At 36.9% G+C, this 19731-nt stretch overlaps 1 protein-coding gene across 3 annotated transcripts in view; it reads left to right on the forward strand.

Moving 5' to 3' along the window:
• Nucleotides 1-19731, forward strand: part of LOC101890137 (pneumococcal serine-rich repeat protein) — a 479414-nt gene that overhangs the window by 298518 nt on the left and 161165 nt on the right. For all 3 annotated transcript variants that reach the window (XM_059127777.1, XM_059127778.1, XM_011292738.3), the window contains one exon: nucleotides 12237-12289. The gene's annotated coding sequence lies outside the window, so the exon portion shown is untranslated. The remainder of the gene's footprint in view (nucleotides 1-12236; nucleotides 12290-19731) is intronic.

The raw sequence follows: 19731 nt of genomic DNA on the forward strand, positions 1-19731 counted from the left end.
CAAGCGCCGGCCATGTTGATGGTGTGGGCCGTCATAACAGCCGATAGTCGCTCCCCGCTCGTATTAATCGATCGTGTCATCATAATAAATGCCGAATATTATGGCGAATATTTTCTGGAGGGTGTATTAAAGCCTTGGGCACGCAAACATTTTGGCCCCAGACCTTGGACAGTCCAACAGGACTCAGCACGCGCCACCCAAGAATGTGCGCTTCATTTCCAGCGCACAATGGCCCCCTAAATCTCCGGATACCAATCCTTTGGTCTTTTGTGTCTGGAGTCATTTGGAAAGCAAGGTTGGCACTAAAAAATACCAAAGTGTGCCGATCACCTCAAGCAAGCGCTTCGCCAGAAATGGGCCAAAATACCACAGAGCAACATTCGGGCAGCGTGTAACGGTTTCACCTCAAGCAAGCGCTTCGCCGGGAATGGGCGAAAATACCGCAGAGCAACGTTCGTTCAGCATGTGACGGTTTAATTTGCCGTTTAAAGGCCATAATTCGTGTCAAATGAGACCAATTCGAACAAATCTAAACTTATTCTCAAAATTTGATGCTATTTCCGATATTTTTTGCTTTCATTCAATAAAATTAAAAAAAAAAAAAATAAAAATTAGGGCCTTTAACTTTGTTACAGCTTTTTATCTCACCCTGTATGTATTCTTTAAAAATTTCTCGATTATTATTCATAAAATATTGCCAGTTTTGATCTTCTCCATAGTTCAGTTTGTCTTCTTCATAGAAGGGTAGTTGGTCTTTCTTCTTCAATATACCGAGACCCACTGGTCTCTGTTGGAGACTTCAATATCCTGAATGGTCCTTCTATGGGGAAGATCAACGGATCTTCTTCACAGAAGACCAGCTGCTATTCTCCTTAGAACGACAATTCAGGGCATTGAAGTCATCCATAGACGACCAGCAGTCGGTTTTATCCATAGAAGACCAGAATTCGTTCTTCTCCATAGAAGACCAGCAGTGGGACTTCTCTTCTTCACAGAAAACCAGGCGGTCTTCTTCTTAGTAGGTCCTTTTGGGACATTGAAGTCTTTCAGAGAAACCAGTGGGTCTTCTCCATAGACCAGCAAGATGGTTTTCTCCATAGAAAACCAGCAAGTTGGTCTTCTCCATAGAGGACCAGCAAGTTGGTCTTCTCCATAGAAGACTAGCTGTTGGTCTTCTCCACAGAAGACCAGCAAATTGACCTTCTCTACAGAAGGCCAGCATATTGGCCTTCTCCATAGAAGACCAGCAAATTGGCCTTCTCCACAGAAGACCAGCAAATTGGCATTCTCCATAGAAGACCAGCAGCAGTTGGTCTTCTCCACAGAGGACCAGCAGCAGTTGGTCTTCTCCACAGAAGACCGGCAGTTGGTCTTCTCCATAGAAGACCAGCAAGTTGGTCTTCTCCACAGAAGACCAGCAGCAGTTGGTCTTCTCCACAAAGGACCAGCAGCAGTTGGTCTTCTCCAAATAGGACCAGCAGCAGTTGGTTTTCTCCATAGAAGACCAGCTGTTGGTATTCTCTACAGAAGACCGGCAGTTGGTATTCTATGGAGAAGACCGACAGTTGGTCTTCTATGGAGAAGACCGGAAGTTGGTCTTCTTCATAGAAGACCAGTAAGTTGGCTTTCTCCATAAAAAAAACAGCTATTGGTCTTCTCCATAGAAGACCACCTGTTGGTCTTCTCCATAGAAGACCAGCTATTGGTCTTCTCCTCGAGTATTGCCCTTTATGGTCCTCCCAAAAGTATTCTGTAAAAATGCACGATTTTCCATAGATTGTCCTTTATTTTTTATCCTCTTAATTCCCAACATATATTTCGTAATTTTTTTTTAAAAAAATCCTTGACCTTCCATTAAAATGTTATAAAAAATATAAAAAACAAAAATATTTCACAAAAAAATTAAATTTTCAAAATACATCTCCACAATCACTTTTCCGAATGTCGAACAGATGTTATCGATGCAATAACATAACTCACGTAGCGGAGGATGCCTAGGATAATCACTCAAATGCGAATTCACCTACACTCCGCACACCCACCGCCCCACTCACACATCCATATCGGCAGGCATGTACATGTGCAACTACAACACACACACACACATATATTACAACATATTGTATTGCTTTTAGCAACGTGACATAATGTCACTTTATTTATATTTGAACAAGAGTTGTGTGTGTGTGTCGACTTTGCCAGTTTGAGATGTGGTCCCTATGAGCATCACTCTGAAGCTGAAGCGTGCTCAATTTGTTCTATTTTTTTCATTTTTACTTTTTTTATTAATAAAATAACATAAAATGTAATAAAAGTGAGCAGAAAAAAAGAAGCGTAGGAAAAGATAACAATTTTTCCTCCACACTCACACACGCATAGTTTTTTCGCTACGCTTTAGCTTTTTTTTATAACCCAAGCTGACATCTAAACGTGCCGGTAATAACAAACAGTAGTCGGTATTTGTTTAAGGTATTTTCCGCTGGGCTCTCGGTGAGGACATTAATCATTTGAGTAAATAGCTGGGACTATGGAAAAATAATCTCCCAACTAGAAGAACAATTAAATGAAGGTATATATAAGGAAATTTTAGAATTTATATAGAAATGATTGTCATTGCCTTCGGAAAACATCGCGATAATAAAAATTTAAACTCTAAAGGATTTCAAAATCTGTATTTAATGATGCAATGCAATATGTGAAGAGCATTTGCTAAGTGACTTAAATTGAGTCATTGATTGTGCCAGAGTTGGGAGTTTTTATTTGTCTTTCTAAAAATATCTATTTATATTTGGTCCTTGAGTTCTTCGGAAACTATTTAAACTTTTTTAATGGAAGTCCTTGTATTACTAATAAAAAATTCAAGACATTTTGCTTCCAGTTTACCAAGAGATCATATTTATAGAAGACCATTTTCTATGGAAGACCATGGAGTCTTCTTATAGAAGCCTTAGAGAAGACCGTGCGGTGTTCTTGTAACCGACCATGAGCTACTTTTATGTCAGGCCATGAGGCCTTAAAGGGTTTCTTATGGATGTCCATTAGTTCATATTATAAGAAGCCGTGTGGTCTTCTCATAGGAGAGCTGGAGGCCTTCTCATAGAAGAGATGGAGGTCTTCTCGTAGAAGAACTGGATGTCTCCTTATAGCAGACATGGAGGTCTTCTTATAGAAGACCTGGACTTCTCATAAAAGACCTGGAGGTCTTCTCATAGAAGACATGGAGGACTTCTCATAAAAGACCTAGAGGTCTTCTATCCATAGAAGACCTGGTGGTTTTCTATCCATAGAAGACCTGGAGGTTTTCTATCCATAGAAAGATCTGGAGGTCTTCTCATAAAATACCTAGAGGTCTTCTATCCATAGAAGACCTGGAGGTTTTCTGTTCATAAAAGACCTGGAGGTCTTCTATCCATAGAAGACCTGGAGGTCTTCTATCCATAGAAGACGTGGAGGTCTTCTATCCATAGAAGACCTGGAGGTCTTCTATCCATAGAAGACGTGGAGGTCTCCTATCCATAGAAGACGTGGAGGTCTCCTATCCATAGAAGACGTGGAGGTCTTCTATCCATAGAAGACGTGGAGGTCTTCTCTCCATAGAAGACCTGGAGGTCTTCTCTCCATAGAAGACCTGGAGGTCTTGTCTCCATAGAATACCAGAAGGTCCTCTATCCGTAGAAGACCTGAAGGTCTTCTCTTGGAAGACCTGGAACTCTTTTCATAAAAGCCCTAGAGGTCTTCTTATAAAAGACCTGGAGGTCTTCTCATAAAAGACCTGGAGGTCTTCTCATACAAAAACCTGGTGGTCTTCTCATAAAAAGACTGGAGGACTTTTTAATATAAGAGCTGGAGGTCTTCTCATAAAAAGACCATCTTCCCATGAAAGACCTCGAGGTCTTCTTTCTATAAAAGACCTGGAGGTCTTCTTCCTATAAAATACCTGGAGGTCTTCTTCCTATAGAAGACCTGGAGGTCATCTTCCTATAGAAGAAAATGTATAATTATAATTATATATAAGATCTGGAGGTCTTCTTCCTATAGAAGACCTGGAGGTCTTCTTCCTATAGAAGACCTTGAGTTCTTCTTCCTATAGAAGACCTGGAGGTCTTCTTCCTATGGAAGACCTGGAGGTCTTCTTCCTATAGAAGACCTGGAGGTCTTCTTCCTATAGAAGACCTGGAGGTCTTCTTCCTATAGAAGACCTGGAGGTTTTCTTCCCATAGAAGACCTGGAGGTTTTTCTCATAAAAGACCTGGAGGTCTTCTTCCTATAAAAGACCTGGAGGTCTTCATCCTATAAAAGACCTGGAGGTCTTCTTCCTATAAAAGACCTGAAGGTCTTCTTCCTATAAAAGACCTGGAGGTCTTCTTCCTATAAAAGACCTGGAGGTCTTCTTCCTATAAAAGACCTGAAGGTCTTCTTCCTATTAAAGACCTGAAGGTCTTCTTCCTATAAAAGACCTGGAAGTCTTCTTCCTATAGAAGACCTGGAGAGCTTCTTCCTATAGAAGACCTGGAGATCTTCTTCCTATAGAAGACCTGGAGGTCTTCTTCCTATAGAAGACCTGGAGACCTGGAGGTCTTCTTCCCATAGAAGACCTGGAGATCTTGGGAGTGTTTGTCATTTAAATATTTCATTTACATAGAAGTCATCACAAAAGAATCGATGTGTTTTGTTTTTCCGTTCTGAAAAGCTGACCTCGATTTAATTCCAGAATCCTCTGTCTTATTTTCCCAATACAAAGAACAGAGTGTTAAATGATCTGCCCCGCTGTGCCCCCACGCCACCCCACCAACCAAAGCCATGTCATAGTATTAATGTATTAAAAAATGTAATTATGGCATATTTTAATTAAAAATTCGCTGGAATGAAAGCCTTCACATTAAAAGCAATTGTGTGTGAGTGTGTGTGTGAGTGCCAGTGTGGTTGTGTTCTGGAAATTATCTCATGTCACCGCGCTCCATTCCCCAAAAAGCTTTTTGTTTTGTAACTCCATTTATTTCTTTGGTTTGATAATAAATGGGAATACAGGACTTTTTTTGAGTTAATAAAAAGCAGTAGCGACAACAACAACAACCACAACAAAAAAAAAAATAAAATATTACACAAATATGAAGTACGATTTTCGTTCTGCAAAAACAAATGAAAAGCGGAAGGTTCTGAACTGAAAAATATTTATATCATGCGGTCGTGGAATTGGGTGGACTTGCAGTGCGTGGTATGTATTAAAGAGGGGGAGGGAGAGGAGGATAGAGTGTATCCCACCATCGTTCATGGCAATGTGTCACATAAATGCTGACCCAATTCTCGCTGTAAGCCAGTGGAGAAATGCTGCTGATGATGATGTTGAGGATGGTGACGATAACCATCCATTCACCGAAAATGAAATGGATGGAACCCAGTGTTTTTCCACATGGACCTGGATAAAGCCTGGCTGTGTTTTTCCTAGTACTCCATTCCATAAAGTAAAATAACACAGAGAACATAAATTCCTGGTTTTATTTTGTTTTGTTTTTCTAGTTCTTTTGGTCATGTCAGCTCCATGCTTTAGAATGTTGTCTGTCTGTGTGTGTGTTTGTTACACCTCATCGTTTATTTGTAGTTTTTGTTTCATGTTTTGCGTTCGTCGCCTCTTTCCTTTGTGGATGACAGATGTTTTCTAGATTTCATAAATCCTTCATAACAGATGCATAATATATCATATAGTACTGTATATGTGTATATATGTGTGTGTACAGGACTCTCATCACAAAACATGTCTCTGTGATCCCCAGAAGTATGCTGCAAAAATGGGGGTTTTTAGCTTAATTCCTAAAAGTATGCTTTGCACAAATAGAGTTGTAGATATAAAGGCAGAATCTATGTGGCCTGCTGCTTGAGTAAGACATGTCCTATTTTAAATTAATATTTTTTTATTTATTTATATATTTTTTTTTTTTTTTTCTCATTTGTCCTCACATGTTCCCCGGAGCCATAATAAACTTTGTAAATTAATTTTTATTACCGACACAAAGTTTCATTTGTCTGTAATTGAAATAAAGAAAAACAAAATAAAACACTTTGTGTTTTTTCATAATTTGTCATATTTAGAATATGAACATCGGCATCATTAATTTGAATAGAAAATATGGAAATAAAGGCATGTCCTGAGGAAAAATATCGTTATCCACATCACTTTGAAAAAATATCACAAATTTCGATGGAAAAGTTTCAAGCCTATCGAAGTTTCGAATTGAAAACAGAGGTGACTTTTCAAAAGTTCCATAAATAGACGACCTTCTAAGGGTGTGGGATGGATCAAGGACCCTTCAAGGACTGTAAATAGATGAACATTTTCCAGGAATCCTCCAAATGCCCACCCTTACAAATGTGGACCTGAATTTGGATACCTTAATTTTAAATGATTACTATCGAATCTTTTTTATATTTTTATATGTGATTTTTTTTGCTGATTGCTGTATTTCCGTACCATTTATACCCATAGGCAAAACCTTGCCATATCGAAATATGGACTTTAGAGAATACTTTTTTTTGAGAAAAACAAGTTTCGGGGCGGACGATAAATATGGAAACAAGAATACGGGTTGATCCCAAGTTGCAAATTGTAAAATGTTTTTAAGTTTAGATCGAATTCGAAAATGTGCAATACTAATTTTTGCAACCCTCCTTCAAACGTCGATCATATTATATAGAAAGTTGAGAGACCCTCTACTTTGATTAGAAATTTGATCTACGCCCGCTGTTTAGTCTTAATGGATCTTATAGCAATATTCGACTTATAGACTTCTTAGATGACTTTCTAAGAAGTTCCACTACGGGTACTGGATCTTAGGCCTTCGAGCTTATCAGACGTTGAGAAAACCTACAATACATAAAAGTCTTTATAGAGGTCAATTCTTATTCCAATAGGACACCGTTAAGACTTCTCTCATAGAAGACCAATAGAAGATCATAAAGGCCCGATATACAGGGTGAGATGAAAAAACTGCAACCAATTTCAGACTGCTGCCATTCCTAAGCCACTCGTCCGACAGCTGTTAAAATTATTCCAGTGACAGCTCATTATATTGCTTACAAGAGTTTTGGTGAGAAATTTCCAGAAAAAAAAGTTATTCGTGATGGAATTCAAGCGTGATAGTTTGATTTCTTTATATTTTTGGCTGGAAAACCACAAGTGGCTATCGTTAGGACACTCTAGCATTTATATGTGAATAAATCTTTTGTGTCTCGTATCACCGCTCGTTACCGTGATACTGAAAGCGTAGCCCGACGTCAAGGAAGTGGACGGAAGAAAACAGCATCATCAACAGAAATGGCTCGAAAAGTAAAGAAGTGACTTGATCGAAACCCGCATGGCAGAGGCCGAAAAATGGCTCGTGAGCTGAGCATATCGCAATATTCAAATATTGAAAAATGAGTTCAGGGTAAAGCCATTGAAATTCCAAAAAGTGCAAGAACTTACATCGCAACAGCAACAGAAACAAAATAGATTAAAAATAGCTAAAGAGTTGCTTCGCTTGGCCGGAAGTGGTGAACTGGCGAATTTGGTTTTCCCCGATGAGAAAACATTCGTTGTCCAGCAGTTTGTAAACATACAAAATGATCGTGTTTACTTGCCAAAGAGGTCAGCTGAACTCATGTGCCGGCCATGGTGATGGTATGGGCCGCCATAACAGCCGATGGTCGCTCTCCACTCCTCATCAGAATAAATGCCGAATATTATGGCGAAAATATTCTGGAGGTTGATACATCCTTGGGCATGCAAACATTTTGGCCGCAAACCTCCTGGGACATTCGAACAGGAATCAACGCCATCGCACTCAGCACGCGCCACCCAAGAATGGTTACAAAATGAGGTTCCTCGCTTCATTTCCAGTGCACAATGGCCGCCAAAATCTCGGGATACCAATCCGTTGAACTATTGGTTCTCGAGTGTTTTGGAAAGCAAGGTTGGCACTTAAAAATACCAAAGTATCGATCACCTCAAACAACGCTTCGCCGGGAATGGGCCAAATTACCGCAAAGCAACATTCGTGCAGCGCGTGACGATTTCATTGGGCTTTTGAAGGCCATAATTCTTGACAAAGGTGACCAATTCGAACAAATCTAAACTTAATCTACAATTTGATGATAAAATAAAATCTGTTAAAAATTCTGATAAAATCTTAAAAATACCGAATATATTGGCGTCTATACGACGTGGATCTACGTAGGCATTGTTTGTTATAAGCCATTACAATATTCAAATTCGAAACTTGAAATAAAAGGTGAATAATGTAGCTATAAAATCGTCAAAATATCGTATATAGGGAGGAACCGTTATATCGGAGCTGTGCGAAGACTTGGACCAGCATAGACAATTTTCTGCTACAGGTTGTAGCATCCATTACGAACATCAAATACGACATCTCAAACAATTTCGGTTTATATTGTACCTAAACTCGTCAAAATACCGAATATGGGGAGGTACTGATGTATGGGGCCTATACGAAGACCTGAACTTGCATACAAAAATTTGTATCACAGACTGTAGTTCCCACTACGAAGTCTAAATACGTAATTTGAAACTACTCCGTTAAAAAATTATGCTAAAGTCATGAAAATACCGAATATTGGGAGGTACCGTTATAGGGGCTATACGAATAGACAATTTTCTGTCATAAGCTGTAGTATCCATTTCGCTCTTCAAATACAAAATTTAAAACAATTCCGGTGAGTAATGTCGCTAAAATCATCAAAATACCGAATATAAGGAGGTACTGTTATATGGGGGATTTATGAAAACGTGGACCTACATGAAAAATAAACATGTGTGAAAAATTTTAGACTTCTATCTCAATTCGTTCGAAAGATAGCGTGATTACAACAGACAGACAGACAGACAGAAGAATAGACGGACATCGCAAAATCGACTTAGAATTTTACGCTGATCAGAATATATATACATTGTTTGCTCTGACATGAGTATTTCGAGGAGTTACAAACGGAATGACAAAGTAAATATACATTCCATAGAATAATGGATCGTATAAAAATTTTAAAATTATGACGTTTGACTTTGTTGAATTTTTTATCTCACCCTGTATATACTTTATGGGGTTTATGACGAATATTTAGAGGTGTTACAATCGGAATGATAACTTTTTCTAATTCTTTTTCTTGCAAAAAAAGACTCCTGCGAGGTGTTTTGAAAAATCACACTTTTTAATGTCTTCTTTAGAAAGAAAACCTTTTAGAGGTCTTTTGGAGACGGAAGAGTTAAGTGTGTTTTAGAAAATCTTCTTGTAAAATTACAGGTTAAATATTAATCCACACATCTCGATTATATTGAACAGTAAGGGCAATTCCCCTTTGGGTAGGGGCTAAAAGGTCCTTCGGTTCATCGTACGTTTCAGATAATTAAGAATTTCTCAAGTATTAAACCAGTAAAAGTTTTAAAGTCGGGTGGGACCGACTTTATGATACCCTACACCACTTTGCTAATTTAGTAGAGCTCCACATAACAATTAAAAGTTTTTATGGTAGAATTCCATCATACACGCTATGATTTATAATTATAATTTAAAGTTCAAAGGACAAAATATGCCGAAGCATTTGTATCTTTTAAAGTCGGAATTGTTTTGCCATTTGGTGCACAATTAATTTGAAATCGGAAAAAGATATATATGGGAGCTATATCCAAATCTGAACCGATCTCGATAAAATTTAGCAAAGAAATTTCTGATCTGTATTTGATATATTTCCTTGAATATCGTTGTTACGGAGTGAATATTACGGTTGTGGGTAACAAATATAACAAATCGGATGAACAGTATATATGGGAGCTATAGCTATATCTGAACTGATCTTCTCCAAATTTTACATACTGACTTCTAGACTCAATTCGGTCGTAAGTGCCAAATTCCATTCCATTTGGACAAATATTAGACGTTTGGTGCACAATAAAAGTTAAATCGGACGAAGTTATATATGGGAGCTATATCCGATCTCGATAAAATTTGGCAAAGATATTTCTGAGCTGTATTTGATATATTTCCCCCAATATTGTTGTTACGGAGTGCATATTACGGCTGTGGAGGACAAAAATAACAAATCGGATGAACAATATATATGGGAGCTATAGCTATATCTGAACCGATTTCGATCAAATTTGGCATACTTATTTTCAGGTCTAATTTGATTGTATGTGCAAAATTCCATACTATTCGGGCAAATCGGACGAAGATATATATGGGAGCTATATCTAAATTTTGACCGATTATCTCCAATTTCAATAGAGTTCGTCCTTGGGCCAAACAAATAATTTCTGCAAAATTTCGTCTGGATAGGGCAATAAATGCGAACTGTACTTTGTTTACAGAAATACATGGAAAGGCGGACGGACGGACATACATAAATCGACTCACAATGTGATTCTATTCAGATCATCAAAAGGAATTATGGGTCTATCTCGTTTCCTTTTGCCTGTTACAAACAAATGCACAAAGACATAATACCCTGACCACCTTGTGGTGTAGGGTATAACAAAGTCAAACGCCATATTTTTAATTTTAAAGCAAAAAGTGTCGGATATAGCATCAAATTTTAGATTAAGTTTAGATTTCTTCGAATTGGTGACCTTTGTTACGAATTATGGCTTTCAAACGGGCAATGAAACCGTTACACGCTGCCCAAATGTTGCTTTGCGGTATTTTGGTCCATTTCCGGCGAAGCGCTTGCTTGAGGTGATCAACACTTTGGTATTTTTTAGTGCCAACATTGTTCTCTAAAATACTCCAGACACTGCAAATAAAGCGAGGAACCTCACTTTGTAACCATTCTTGGGTGGCGCTGAGTGCTGAGTCCTGTTGGAATGTCCATGGTCTGCGGCCAAAATGTTTGCTTTAATACACCCTCCAGATTATTTTCAGCATTTATTCTGATGCCACGGTCGATTAATACGAACGGAGAGCGGCCATCGGCTGTTATGAATTGTCTGAAAATCCACACAAGGAGTACCTTGTGGGTACTTTATCCCTTGGAAGAAAATTATCTTTATAGGTCTACGATATCATATAGCCCCCATATAACGGTACCCCCCGATATTCGGTATATTGATGATTTCAGCCACATTTTTCAATGGAATTGTCTGAAATTCCACACGAGGAGTTCATTGTGAGTACTTTACCCCCTGACAGAGAATTCTCTATATAGGTGAACGATATCGTATATCCTCCATATAATATATTTATTCGATATTCGATATTTTAATGATCTTAGCCATATTTTCCTATGGGATTGTCTTAAAATCCACACAAGAAGTTCTTTGTGAGCACTTTAATCCCTGAAAGGTAATTGTCTATATAGGCCCACAATATCGTATATCCCCCATATATCGGCACCTTCCGATATTAGATATTTTAAAGATTTTAACAGAATAGTTAATGGATTTTATTTTTTGAAAATTTTTTAATTCGTTCCAAATGGTGGAGAGTATTCAAAGTTCGGCCGGGCCGAACTTGTTAATAACCAAAATGCTCATAAAATATGTAATAAGCAATCGATTCCTTTCAAAATAAACTATTCCCAATATTTTTATTGGCACAAGATTTTGTGTGAAGATGGTAGATATCGGCCCACTCCTTATTTTACCTCCCCCCACAACGGGTCAAAATTTTGAATAACTATGAAACTAATTAAACGGGAAATGAGCATCCGATTTCATTCTAACTCGGCACATCTTAATATTTCAATCAACACAAGATCTGTTGTAGACACGGAATATATCGGACCACTCCCTTTGATAACTCCCCCACAAGGGGTCAAGATTTTCAATATGTGTTACAATTAAAAATTATTGTATGACATTTCTTTTAACAAAGGATAAAATAATAATATTTTTATAAGCCATAGATGTTATGTAAATATGGGATATGTCGGTCCACTCCTTCTGGTACCTCCCCCACAAAATATATGTAGAATAGTTTATTGATATACTAAGAAATAATTTTCAAATGTTTTCTACAGTTCATTTATAACTTCTTTCGATTGCTCAAAGTGCGAGCAGTTTCATATTAGGATAAAGGCAAAAAGTCCCCTCTGCTTACCGAAAAGTTGATAATTTAGGCTTTCTCTATTAAAATAATGTTTTTTTCGGAAAAATTCGAATTCTAAATAAATAACATAAATTGTTTGGAAAATCTACACATTTCTTTGAATCGCCCATTAATCCCCTTTCTTGATTTTCGCTTTAATTTCAGACTAAACGCATTCATTGGACGACATCTATTGACGGGATTTTATTTAAATTACGGTAAGTAATCTATTTATTTACGATTCACCGGTGATTGAGTGTTAATATGGGGCTTAGGATATGCCACATTTATTTCCAAACCATTAATGCACAATCATTTATTATTTATCGGTTGTGTCAATATTGTTAATTATATTTACCTGGCTGTCAAGCAATACCTCTGTCACTCACACTCTGACAGAGACACCAGAAAAATATCTCTTACGAGGCTCCTCCTCAACCTCCCCTGCCATTGCGCAAGGAAGCAATGTTTATTGTAACATTACTCACTCATTAAGGATATCTAATTGTCGTCCTTTTCTAATTAAATTTTTATAGCCCGCATTCTCCTTAGTGCGTCCCGCTTTTTAAGTTGTCTTGTTAATGAAATACTCAACTGACAAGTGTCAATTAACATGAATTAATGATTTGCAAAACATTTTCACTGAACATTGCGAAATAAAATATTCAGAGGATATTTTTTAATACTCCTCTGGTTTCTCGACTTGTTATTGTTGCTCTCTTTTTATTTTGCTGTTGTAAATTCCTTAACCAAGTGCTGTTTTTATGTGGAGAATTTTTATGTATTAATAATTCCAATCCAATCAATTTTTAATTAATATTGTGGTTACGAGAGAGAAATTAAAATTGAATGTAAAAATCGCAAATATTTATCATAATTTGTATCTATCAAGGATGAGGCGATACAAATAATATAAATAATTTGTTTATTTACAAAAGGATAAAGGTGAAAGGTTATTTGATAGTTTTTTTTTTTTTTTTTTTGATATCCAAACCAAAGTTCCCTCATCAAATGAAGACCTTATATTTCCACCTGGAAAGAAACCAAGGACATCAACAAATTCCAATTTCTTTCAAGTGTGGATATAGAAGACCTATAAAGAGAACTCTCTACATTAAAGAAATGTGAAGGGTTTTCTCATCCATGAAACGCCCATAAAATATTCACCATTGTTGGAATACATCCCGAAGAATTAGATCAATATCACCAAATCATATCCAAATATAGATGAACTGTAGAAGATATTTGAAATATAGAAATAAGTAATATATAGGCTTAGAGTAGTGCGGGGCCGACAATGCGATACCCTACAAAATGTTAGAAGCCCTTTTATGTCCAAATCCATTTTGGAAAATTTCGCTTTTGAAATTATGTCACTGAGCACTACCCAGATTTAACCCTTAGCATTTTGAACAGATAATTTTTTACGCACCCCGTCGTGCTGTTTGTTACAGCTAAACATAATTCAATGGTCATCCAAAATGCCGGAATTCTTCCCTGTCCTTAACTCTCGTCTCTGGCGTGTCGATAGTCTTCAGTTGTGTGATTAGGAAATTTTTTCTGTTTTTGGTTCATTTGAACCCCTATTCTGGCTCTAGCCCCACCTCCATTCTAAATTTCGTGAAGATCGGGCCATAATTGCGACCTGTAGAGTCATTACAAATTAACAAGGACAGACGGACATACATAGCTAGATCGACTTAGCTCGGCAAGATAGGAAGATCCATATATACTTTCCTATGTGGGAAATCAATATTTTGATCATTTTTTTAGATAATTTTTGGCCCAATCAAACTATAATACTCCCAACACATAGTGTTGTAGGGTATAACTACATTAAATGGACTTTTCTTCAAAAAAGACCTCTCTAAGGTCTCTTAACTATAAAAATTCGTAGGAAGGACCTTCCTTAAAAGAAAACTCATAGGCAATCTTATTCTAAATGGAATCATGTAAAAGATCTTGTAACAGTTCAATTTTTAGAGAGTTCTCTAAAGGGCATTGAAGGTCCTGGGTGAGTAGAAGGACCGTATAAAATCTTCAAAACGAGAAACCATAATCCGATTTAGCTCCATTTTTGCAAATCCTAATATTTGCATTAGTTCTAGGTCAAGTGAGAAAATGGACAATATCGGTTCACTCCATCATGTACCTCCCCCACAAAGGGTCAACATTTTTAATAATTATAATCTTATAAAATGTGATCTAAGTGCCCGATTATCTTCAAATTGCACTCATCACAATATTTTTATTAAGCCAAGGTCTGATGTTAAGATGGAATATATCGGTCCACTTTCTCTGGCACCTCCCCCACAAAGGGTCAAAATTTTGAATATCCATGAAGCTCATGAACCGCGAAATTAACATCCGAATCCATTCAGACTTGGCACATCTCAATATTTCGATGAACACAAGATCTGTTATACAGATGGTAGAGGTCGAACCTTACCTTCTGGTACCTCCCCCACAAAGGGCCAAAATTTTGAATAACCAAAACGATCATAAAATCCGAGAAAAATATCCATTTCTGTTCATATTTCACACGTCCCATTATTTTTACTAACACGAGATATGCTGTGAAGATAGAATATATCGGGTCATTCCTTCTGGTACCTGCCCTACAAAGGGTCAAAATATTGAATATCCATGTCATAAAACGCAAAACAAGCATCAGGTTCTCTTTATACTCCACACATCCCATTATTATTACAAACACAAGATTTGTGATGTGATTATATCGGTCCAATTTCTCTGGTACCTCGAAATTAACATCCGATTCCATTCCAAACTTGGTACATCTCTATATTTCCATCAAGACAAGATCTGTATAAAGATGGTAGAGATCAGACCATTTCTTTTGCTTCCATGTCTCACATAGGGTTCAAGATTTTGAAAACGCTCAAAAAAGCGAAATAAGTATCTAACTCTCCTCAAATTTCAGACATACAAGCACAAGATTTGTTGTGAATTTGATATATATCTGCCAACCCCTTCTGGTACCTAACTCACATAGGGTCACAATTGCTACTATCTGGCATATCGTATTATATATATATATATATATATATATATATATATATATATATATATATATATATATATATATATATATATATATATATATATATATATATATATATATATATATATATATATCAGTCTTAGGTCAGATACGATTTTGTCAATATTGACCAACTGTTTTGGAACCTCCCCCATAATGGGTTAGCAGCTGGAATAATCATAACTCAAGAGTGGGAGAATATATCTGTCGGCAAAACCGACTGATAATGTTTTTCTTTTTTTTTTGCCTTAAAATGAGTGAAATCAGAATTTCGGCAACCTCGAACCTAAATCCTTTTCTGCTTGTTATAATTTCTGTTCTCCACTTAATGGCTTTGCCATAATAATAATGCCTCTGACAGCCAACGACAATTTATGAAGGATGTAGATATTTTGTTATTGATGATATTTCGAAGAAAATGACCAAAAGGAAAGGAATAGTTTTCCATATCTCCCCGAAATTTTGCAAGCCCTTAATTTCGAGCAGTAACGAGAATCTGTATATGTTGTATGTCATCATCAAACTCAAACAAGTGGTCATTCGACCAACTTTGATGGAAGGCAGTTTGTTTGCCATGATGGCCAACTAATGGCCGGTGATGGTTCATTCACCACCAGCAGGAAAAAATAAATATATATATAGAAAGGATAATGGGATGGGAGGATGACGACGATGATGATGATGATGTTGTTGTTCTTGAAGAAACAATGCCATGACACTAAATGATTATTTTTGCAATGTTTGTTCGCTGGTTGGGCGGTTGGTTGTTTGTTCGATGGTTGGATAGTTGGTTCATCTGTTTGTTTTCACTCAAGTGTCTTCCATTTAATTTGACATTTAGTGAAGCCTAAACAAAACATCATCATAGCCAAGAAAGAAAAGAGAAAAAATACGCCAACAATTCAAACAATGGTAACGAATCACTCACTCATCCACTAAACAGACAAAGTCCAAGGAGGAGATTTCGGAGGAGAAAGGAAAAAAGAGTTCACAACTTAAGTAGACCATTAGCCGACGATGAAACAACCATCCAACCCTCCAACCAACCATTCATCCATCAAAATGTTGTAAGTAACTAAAATTGATGGTTTCTTGCTTTTGGCTTATTGAGGTTCTGGCTTTGCCTTCATCCCACCACCATCGTCGTAGCCAGTGTTGCTGCTGCCTGCCACTAAGGCAACATCATTGTTGTGTGGTCATGTTGTGCCTTCCTTGCTCTCCGCCAAAAAGGAAAAGACAGCCCAACTTAAATATAGGTGTGGCTTTGTGTGGCCACAAAGAAATAGAAATATGTTATGATATAAGTCAACATGACAAACTGCCCGGAATACTCTCCTCCTCGTAATGTTTTGTTCCGTGTTCTGTTGTCATGGGCCACCACCAAGCCCACTGCAGTCCACCATATCTCCTAAACATTTTTTGACAAATTAAATTGCTCGATTAGATTTATTATTGATTGTTTACTAATGTTCCGTCGTACATGGGAGGGCGTTAAATGGTTCGGCAAACAAAATAAATGATTGGAAATCGGTCGAGAGAGGTTGGGGAGCGCTTTTAGTAGATGGAAATGTGGGAGAACAAAATTGCTAAAATATTTACGGACGTTGTCTTATATTTAAAATTGTTACTAAAAGTCTTTTAAACATAAAGTGCCAGTACAAGGATCTCTAGAATGTTTCAGTAAGAAGAACACCTATATTAGGTCTTCCAGAGGATCTAATCATTTTAGCTCTATAGAAGACCCCATGGAAAGTCTTCCATGTTTGGCGGGACTATAGGAGTTCATAGTACGACAAAAAACCTGTATAAAATCTTTTATACCTAATAGATCTATAGAAGGTCTTCTGCTTCGGATCTATGAAACGGGTTCGATTTCTGAAAATTTAAAAAATAAGTCAAAAAGTATCTGTCGGTTTTGCCGATGCATACCCTCAGCCAATGTTCGATTATATATATATATATATATATATATATATATATATATATATATACATATATATATATATATACCTAAAAACCTATATAAAATCTTTTATACCTTATAGACCTATAGAAGGTCTCCTGTTTCGGATCTATGAAACGGGTCCGATTTCTGAAAATTTAAAAAATAAGTCAAAAAGTATCAGTCGGTTTTGCCGACAGATGTATACCCTCAGCCAATGTTCGATTAATTATATATATATTGTCCTCTGTTATGATTATTCAAATTGTTTACCATCTATGGAGTAGGTTCGGAAGGAATGGGCCAATAATGTCCATTTCGTATCGGATCTAAGTAAATATGATACAAATATTGCGACGTGTCAGGTTTGGACTATAACGACTACTTCCTTCATGTTATGTGAGATATGTGATACTTTTTAGAAAATGTTGAAAAGTGCTTGAGGTGCCAGATTAGGTCGATCGAAGTATTCCATTGTCATACTTCATCTAATACAGTTACAAAACATTGATATGGGCAAAGTTACAAGAAAATCGAACATTTATATTCAATTTTATGCGAAATTATAAATTCCCTTTGTGGGGGAGGTCCTTCTGGATCGATATATCTCAATTTTACACCAGACCTTGGATTTATCAAAATATTGTGATGTGTGAAATATGAAGAGAACCGGATGCATATTTCGAACTTTGTGATCGTTTTGGTTATTCAAATCTTTGACCCTTTGTGGGGGAGGTACCTGAAGGAATGGTCCGATCTCTATCATCTTTATAACATATATTGTGCAGTTAAAAATATTGAGATGTGCTAAGTCCGAATGGAATCAGATGTTAATTTCATTTTTAATGAGCTTTATGATTATTCAAATTTTTGACCCTTTGTTGGGGGGAGGTACCAGAAGGAGTGGACCGATATATCTCAATTTTACACCAGACCTTGGATTTATAAAAATATTGTGATGTGTGAAATATGAAGAACCGGATGCTTATTTCGGACTTGATAGTCGTTTTGGTTATTCAAATCTTTGACCCTTTGTGGGGAAGGTACCTGAAGGAATGGTCCGATCTCTATCATCTTTATAACATATCTAGTGAAGATAGAAATATTGAGTTGTGCTAAGTCCGAATGGAATCGGATGTTAATTTCCCTTTTAATGAGATTCATGAATATTCAAATTTCTGACCCTTTGTGGTGGAGGTACCAGGAGGAGTGGACCGATATATTCCATCTACATGCCATATTTTGGGTTTGTGAAAATATTAGGACGTATAAAATTTAAAGACAATCTGATCGGACTCTTACATCACATTTCATAAGAGTTCTAATTATTCAAAATTTTGAGGCTTTGTGGGGGAAGTACCTCCCCCACTCGACCGATATTGTCCATTATTGCACCCGACCTAGAACAGACGCAAATATTAGGATTTGCAAAGTAGGAGCAAAATCGGATTATCGTTTCTTTTTCTGTGCAGAAAATATATTTTTTGTAAATTTCGACTTTTTGTGGGGGAGGTACCAGAAGGAGTGGACCGATATTGCCCATCTCCGAACTCGATCTAAGTTTGACAAAAATATTACGATGTACAGCGTTTGGACCAAATCCGATACTCCCTTTGAGAGTTATCATGCGTACCAGCCAGCAAGACAGACAGACGGGTCTAAAATCGTTATTTCGATGAGGCACGTTTTGACCGTATCAAGTAATATATACCCTCTCTAGCTATATGGCTCAGGGTATAAAAATTATACTTGACTGAAATTCCAATGGAAGTTATCCTGTGTACAAATGGTCGTATAAAGGGTCCGCCAAATATTTTTTTTTTTTTTTTTTTTTTGAAAATCAAGTGGATTTTTGGCTATGTGGCACGTAACGCCGCCCTATAAAAACCAATGTTGCCAATATCTCCCTCTTAATTTTTTGTGAACAAAAATTTGTTCAACATGGCCCAAAAACGTAACGGCCCCTCCTTGCTCATTTCCGAAAAATGTGCTCCAATAATGGGTCTACATTTCAAAAAGGCCCCCGATGTTCTAAAAACTTTAAAAAGGTAGCCCTTGTGAAAAACTTTTCTTCAATAAAATGCGGGGTATTAAAAGTTCTTCTGTGTGAGCAAGGCTCAAGGCCTTTGTCCTACTTAAGACATCTTAAATGGCATTTTACTTCCAGAAACCCCCTTTAAGATGATTTTTAGGTTCATTTATTAAAAACACATAAAAGGTGTTACACTTAAAGAGAACCTCTTTCGGATCTTCTTCGTACTGAAGCCTTCTAATAATATTTTTTATTCAGATTATTTGAGATGTTTCCTACCTACAGAAGACTTCCTGTAGGTCGTCTATGTGAAGAAGACCTCGTAAAGGACTGCGATATGAAAACGGCTTTAAGAAGGTCTTCTACATTAAGAATACCATCAGGAGGTTCTTTACATGTAAAGCCCTAAACAATGTCTTCCACACGAAGAAAGTATATAGAAGATCCGCTATGTAAAACTTAAAACGAGAAGAAAACGAGAAGGTTAAGAAAAAGTTCCTCTAGAATACAAACAAGAAATCTAGAAAGTATTCTATATAAAGAAGACTTTTTGAGAAAAGACCTCCAAAGAATCGACTATAGGAAGAAGACCAAATTGGAAAAAGACCTCTAGAAGGCCGTTAAT

This window comes from Musca domestica, unplaced genomic scaffold, assembly GCF_030504385.1.
Source record: "Musca domestica strain aabys unplaced genomic scaffold, Musca_domestica.polishedcontigs.V.1.1 48, whole genome shotgun sequence".
Taxonomy (NCBI): Eukaryota; Metazoa; Arthropoda; class Insecta; order Diptera; family Muscidae; genus Musca; species Musca domestica.